This window comes from Schistocerca piceifrons, unplaced genomic scaffold, assembly GCF_021461385.2.
Source record: "Schistocerca piceifrons isolate TAMUIC-IGC-003096 unplaced genomic scaffold, iqSchPice1.1 HiC_scaffold_1050, whole genome shotgun sequence".
NCBI classification, from domain to species: Eukaryota; Metazoa; Arthropoda; class Insecta; order Orthoptera; family Acrididae; genus Schistocerca; species Schistocerca piceifrons.
In genome coordinates, this window is record NW_025726853.1 from 50,001 (window position 1) to 55,000 (window position 5,000).

The 5,000-nt window shown below is 53.6% G+C and overlaps 1 non-coding gene across 1 annotated transcript in view; it reads left to right on the forward strand.

The window, feature by feature from the left end:
- Nucleotides 1–3,301: 3,301 nt before the first annotated feature.
- Nucleotides 3,302–5,000, forward strand: part of LOC124726151 — a 1,909-nt gene continuing 210 nt past the window's right edge. Inside the window, exon 1 of the ribosomal RNA XR_007006744.1 lies at nucleotides 3,302–5,000. This exon is cut by the window's right edge and continues 210 nt beyond it. This is a non-coding gene — a ribosomal RNA (small subunit ribosomal RNA).

Consider the following 5,000-nt stretch of genomic DNA (forward strand, 5'->3'; position numbering starts at 1 on the left):
GTCACAAGCATTCACTTACTATAATCACTATCAACGAACCTGCCGCCCCCGCCCCCCCCCCCTACACCTTTCCTTACAACAACGTGTAACCTAACCTAACCTATGTTGTACCTTAACCTAACCTATGTTGTACCTTAACCTAACCTATGTTGTACCTTAACCTAACCTATGTTGTACCTTAACCTAACCTATGTTGTACCTTAACCTAACCCATGTTGTACCTTAACCTAACCCATGTTGTGCCTTAACCTAACCCATGTTGTGCCTTAACCTAACCCATGTTGTGCCTTAACCTAACCCATGTTGTGCCTTAACCTAACCCATGTTGTGCCTTAACCTAACCCATGTTGTGCCTTAACCTAACCCATGTTGTGCCTTAACCTAACCCATGTTGTGCCTTAACCTAACCCATGTTGTGCCTTAACCTAACCCATGTTGTGCCTTAACCTAACCCATGTTGTGCCTTAACCTAACCCATGTTGTGCCTTAACGTAACCCATGTTGTGCCTTAACCTAACCCATGTTGTGCCTTAACCTAACCCATGTTGTGCCTTAACCTAACCCATGTTGTGCCTTAACCTAACCCATGTTGTGCCTTAACCTAACCCATGTTGTGCCTTAACCTAACCCATGTTGTGCCTTAACCTAACCCATGTTGTGCCTTAACCTAACCCATGTTGTGCCTTAACCTAACCCATGTTGTGCCTTAACCTAACCCATGTTGTGCCTTAACCTAACCCATGTTGTGCCTTAACCTAACCCATGTTGTGCCTTAACCTAACCCATGTTGTGCCTTAACCTAACCCATGTTGTGCCTTAACCTAACCCATGTTGTGCCTTAACCTAACCCATGTTGTGCCTTAACCTAACCCATGTTGTGCCTTAACCTAACCCATGTTGTGCCTTAACCTAACCCATGTTGTGCCTTAACCTAACCCATGTTGTGCCTTAACCTAACCCATGTTGTGCCTTAACCTAACCCACGTTGTGCCTTAACCTAACCCACGTTGTGCCTTAACCTAACCCACGTTGTGCCTTAACCTAACCCACGTTGTGCCTTAACCTAACCCACGTTGTGCCTTAACCTAACCCACGTTGTGCCTTAACCTAACCCACGTTGTGCCTTAACCTAACCCACGTTGTGCCTTAACCTAACCCACGTTGTGCCTTAACCTAACCCACGTTGTGCCTTAACCTAACCCACGTTGTGCCTAAACGTAACCCACGTTGTGCCTTAACCTAACCCACGTTGTGCCTTAACCTAACCCACGTTGTGCCTTAACCTAACCCACGTTGTGCCTTAACCTAACCCACGTTGTGCCTTAACCTAACCCACGTTGTGCCTTAACCTAACCCACGTTGTGCCTTAACCTAACCCACGTTGTGCCTTAACGTAACCCACGTTGTGCCTTAACGTAACCCACGTTGTGCCTTAACGTAACCCACGTTGTGCCTTAACGTAACCCACGTTGTGCCTTAACGTAACCCACGTTGTGCCTTAACCTGCTCTGTAATTGTTATACGACTCGTTCAATTAGTGTAGTGTTGCCCACCCGCAACCCTCGCAATATAGTTCGCTACTCGCACTGCCCGCTCCCCTGTGTATCGCTTCATGTTAAACACCTTGCAAGTCTTGCTCACTTTCCACCTGCTCCTGCTGTACACTGTACTGTGGATGGCAGCAGGACGTACATGCCGCCCCCCCCCCCCACCCCTCCCCACGTCCCCACCTTGCCCCCTGCCTTCGCAAGCTGGTTGGTGAGAAGTTTGCATGTTCAATGCCCTTCGCATGCGACGTACTCAGGCTACGTTGTGGTGCGGCCTGTGTCAACTGTCCGCTGATGTCGTACGCATAAACCACAATCTGTACTGCACATTCGTCCTTATGTACTGAATGATACATCGTGGCACATTTGTGACCGTACAACGACTGCGCCCAAAAACGGCGGACCATACAGTGCAAATATTGTGCACGCAGCTACGTGTCGTCTCCCTATGAGAGCTGGATTGCAGTGTGGTACGCCATAGAGACGTGTGGGAGGAACGGACGCCGTGGATGGCGATTAGCATGAGCTGTCTGTTGATGTATTCGGACCTAGTCGTCTCTCCTCAAACACCGTGATAGCATGGTGCACCGCGTTCCATATCTGCGACATGCTACAGAGGCCGGTTGACAGTCGTTCGAGCAATGGACATCGCATACGTACGGGGGCCACCTTCCACGTATTGTCTAGGCGTGCACATTTTGTTGCGTGTATGTGGGCAGACGTAGTGTGGCGTGACACCTGACACAGGCATGCAATAATCGTTGAAGTTGCTAATGGCGATGGACGCCTACGTTTTCTGGTGAAGTTACGCAAATGAAGAAATGGTAACCCGTTGTGGTGCGGTTGTTCTCGCTAGGGGTGAATCGGTGATGGCGACGATAGGTTGAGGTACTAACCGGTTGTTCCAGCGATACCCACCATGCCGATGAAACTGAACGGCATCTGGGTGTGAAGCGATACGCGGCGGTGGCTGGGTGGGACCGTCCCCGGCCGGTGAGGGGGCGCCTCCCGGCGTGCTGGCCGCGCGGTGCGTGGGCGCACGCGCTACAGCCGGCTGGTGGGGGCGGCCAGTGGCAGGCGCGCCGGCCGACGGACGCGGCAGGCGTCGCAGCTGCGCGCCGGCGCACCCTGCGCGCGGCGCCGTGCGGCCAAAGTAGGTCCTCGCGGGCCCGGTGCGAAGCGCGGTGGACACCTTCAGTGTGCTGGTCCGATTGAGGACTGTGTGCGTTGAGGATGCGCCGCCGCCCGGCGCTCGGCGCCGCGACGCCGTCTGCTGCTCGGTCGCCCCAGCGGTTCTCGCTGGTGGTTTGTATCGCAGCTGTGCGGATGTGTTGGCGCGTGCGCTGTGCTGGGAGAGTTCGCTTCGGCACCCAAGTGGGGCTTTTGTCCTTCTGTGGCGCTGGCGTTGGAGCTGCCGGTCACCGTAGGTGGCGCGTGTTGTCTCCCGCCGGCAATGCCACGACAGCACGCTCCCGGGCCTCTGTCGGCAGCGGCAAGCTCAGTTGGGAGCACGGGTGGTCGCACCGAAAGCGTCTACTCGCCTAACTCCGGGCGATTGCGCCTCTCTCGAACCCGACCAAGTACTTGGGACGGCGCTGCGCGCCGCCGGGACCTGAGAGGGTTTCGAGGTGTATTGTGCAGGGGAGCTCAGCCTCCTCCTGTTTGCAGAATGATTGAGCGGACGCTTGCGTGTTCGCGCGGGCCCCCGGGACACACTCCCGGGCGGCCGGCTGCTCAGCTCTAGTTGACGCAGCTCCCTGGTTGATCCTGCCAGTAGTCATATGCTTGTCTCAAAGATTAAGCCATGCATGTCTCAGTACAAGCCGCATTAAGGTGAAACCGCGAATGGCTCATTAAATCAGTTATGGTTCCTTAGATCGTACCCACGTTACTTGGATAACTGTGGTAATTCTAGAGCTAATACATGCAAACAGAGTCCCGACCAGAGATGGAAGGGACGCTTTTATTAGATCAAAACCAATCGGTCGGCTCGTCCGGTCCGTTTGCCTTGGTGACTCTGAATAACTTTGGGCTGATCGCACGGTCCTCGTACCGGCGACGCATCTTTCAAATGTCTGCCTTATCAACTGTCGATGGTAGGTTCTGCGCCTACCATGGTTGTAACGGGTAACGGGGAATCAGGGTTCGATTCCGGAGAGGGAGCCTGAGAAACGGCTACCACATCCAAGGAAGGCAGCAGGCGCGCAAATTACCCACTCCCGGCACGGGGAGGTAGTGACGAAAAATAACGATACGGGACTCATCCGAGGCCCCGTAATCGGAATGAGTACACTTTAAATCCTTTAACGAGTATCTATTGGAGGGCAAGTCTGGTGCCAGCAGCCGCGGTAATTCCAGCTCCAATAGCGTATATTAAAGTTGTTGCGGTTAAAAAGCTCGTAGTTGGATTTGTGTCCCACGCTGTTGGTTCACCGCCCGTCGGTGTTTAACTGGCATGTATCGTGGGACGTCCTGCCGGTGGGGCGAGCCGAAGGCGTGCGACCGCCCCGTGCGTGCTCGTGCGTCCCGAGGCGGACCCCGTTGAAATCCTACCAGGGTGCTCTTTATTGAGTGTCTCGGTGGGCCGGCACGTTTACTTTGAACAAATTAGAGTGCTTAAAGCAGGCAAGCCCGCCTGAATACTGTGTGCATGGAATAATGGAATAGGACCTCGGTTCTATTTTGTTGGTTTTCGGAACCCGAGGTAATGATTAATAGGGACAGGCGGGGGCATTCGTATTGCGACGTTAGAGGTGAAATTCTTGGATCGTCGCAAGACGAACAGAAGCGAAAGCATTTGCCAAGTATGTTTTCATTAATCAAGAACGAAAGTTAGAGGTTCGAAGGCGATCAGATACCGCCCTAGTTCTAACCATAAACGATGCCAGCCAGCGATCCGCCGCAGTTCCTCCGATGACTCGGCGGGCAGCCTCCGGGAAACCAAAGCTTTTGGGTTCCGGGGGAAGTATGGTTGCAAAGCTGAAACTTAAAGGAATTGACGGAAGGGCACCACCAGGAGTGGAGCCTGCGGCTTAATTTGACTCAACACGGGAAACCTCACCAGGCCCGGACACCGGAAGGATTGACAGATTGATAGCTCTTTCTTGATTCGGTGGGTGGTGGTGCATGGCCGTTCTTAGTTGGTGGAGCGATTTGTCTGGTTAATTCCGATAACGAACGAGACTCTAGCCTGCTAACTAGTCGCGTGACATCCTTCGTGCTGTCAGCGATTACTTTTCTTCTTAGAGGGACAGGCGGCTTCTAGCCGCACGAGATTGAGCAATAACAGGTCTGTGATGCCCTTAGATGTTCTGGGCCGCACGCGCGCTACACTGAAGGAATCAGCGTGTCTTCCTAGGCCGAAAGGTCGGGGTAACCCGCTGAACCTCCTTCGTGCTAGGGATTGGGGCTTGCAATTGTTCCCCATGAACGAGGAATTCCCAGTAAGCGCGA